This window comes from Rosa chinensis, chromosome 7 (assembly GCF_002994745.2).
Source record: "Rosa chinensis cultivar Old Blush chromosome 7, RchiOBHm-V2, whole genome shotgun sequence".
In the NCBI taxonomy this organism is placed as follows: Eukaryota; Viridiplantae; Streptophyta; class Magnoliopsida; order Rosales; family Rosaceae; genus Rosa; species Rosa chinensis.
Genome location: NC_037094.1, coordinates 41,143,761 through 41,145,334, shown reverse-complemented (window position 1 = coordinate 41,145,334; position 1,574 = coordinate 41,143,761). Strand labels below are relative to the sequence as shown.

The 1,574-nt window shown below is 42.1% G+C and overlaps 1 non-coding gene across 1 annotated transcript; it reads right to left on the bottom strand.

Moving 5' to 3' along the window:
• Positions 1-1,222: 1,222 nt before the first annotated feature.
• LOC112181026 lies at positions 1,223-1,329 on the bottom strand. Its single transcript, XR_002928639.1, has one exon. It is a non-coding gene; the product is annotated as a small nucleolar RNA R71 (small nucleolar RNA).
• Positions 1,330-1,574: the final 245 nt, after the last annotated feature.

The window sequence follows — 1,574 nt, the reverse complement described above, 5'->3', positions numbered from 1 at the left end:
AGGATTTGAGAAGAAGTATGTGTGGAGGCAAGGACTTGGGCCGCACGTCCAAAACAATGGTTCATTATGTCTTATTGAAGTCATACACTTAGACAATTTTCGAAAGAATTGGCTTTGGTAAGAAGGATGTGAGTCATAACGGAATAGGTGAGAGTTCTTTTATTAATACTTGTCAAGCAACTCCTTTTATCTCTGCGGCGCACCTTAGTAACACAGGGTGTCTAGGTTGATTGGATACGAGAAGTGCTTACAAGAGGGCCAAAACCACTATGTGGGAGTAGCTCCGCCAAAATCGTTCCTCTACTACCTGGCTCTGTGCCAAAAGAGTTACCAAAAGATAAAAGGGGGAGACTTGTATTAACATTAGAATCTCTGGGCCGCATGTCCAAACCTTGACTTGCAAAACTCTTATTGAAATTGATTAATTCGAAAGTTGTAGAAGATTGTAACTAACCACTATAATTTTCGTTGACATGTGTATACTTGTATATATGTGACGTTTTAATGTGTATACCTTGGTCCACGTCTTGTTTATACCTTACTAACTTTATTCTTTATTCTATTTCAGGATCAATGAATGTCTGGATCGTCTGAACCACCCAAGTACACCAAAACGCCCCTCCACGTCATTCAAGCACGGATTGAAAAGCTTAAGAAAAACTCGGATCTCTTTGACATCCAAGTTACCACTCCACTTCAATTTCGTGAGCTTCAATTAGATAGTGAAGGGAATAGAGTAGAGGGAGGATCAGAAGCTTCTGACACTTCAGTTGTTCCATCACCGCACCAAACGCCACCTCCATCACCTCGTGCAATCTTAGTCATTCAACCACCACCACCACCAATGGCTCTCACCATCAGGCAGCTTTCTACATCCGTCATCCCACCTGGTGGCGTTCCAACTTGTATAACCTACCCTGCTGCAGCTGAGGGGGCAACAGCTGATTTTGAATTGAAGTCTGGGCTACTTCATCGTCTTCCTACATTCCATGGACTCTCTATGGAAGATCCCAACAACCACTTGATGGAATTTCAGTTCATCTGCACTAGCATGAAGCCTCAAGGAGCTGATGAAAATATTTTGAAATTGAAGGCCTTCCCATTTTCGTTGGCTGACAAGGCAAAGCAGTGGCTTTATGAGTTGCCAAGTGGACGGATTACATCTTGGGCTGATATGATGAAGGCGTTTCTTGAGAAGTATTTCCCTACATCTCGCATCATCATGCTTAGGAAGAAGATAAGTGGCATCCAACAAGGGCAAGATGAGTCCTACGCAGATTACTATGAAAGGTTCAAGTCTCTCACTACTCAATGCCCTCAACATGGCATGAAGGATGAGACCTTGCTCACTTGTTTTTATGATGGACTCACCAACTTGGAAAGAGACATGCTAGATGCCGCTTCTGGTGGTGATACGTGCAAAGCATCGCCAATTTAAACCCTGAAAAATATCATCATTAGTATAGAGCAAATAGGGTATCGAACAAACCGGGGATTGAGGGTGCTAACATGTGAGAAACAAATTAAAGAATAGAATATACAATTCTACGAAAATTACAAAATTTACAAGTACA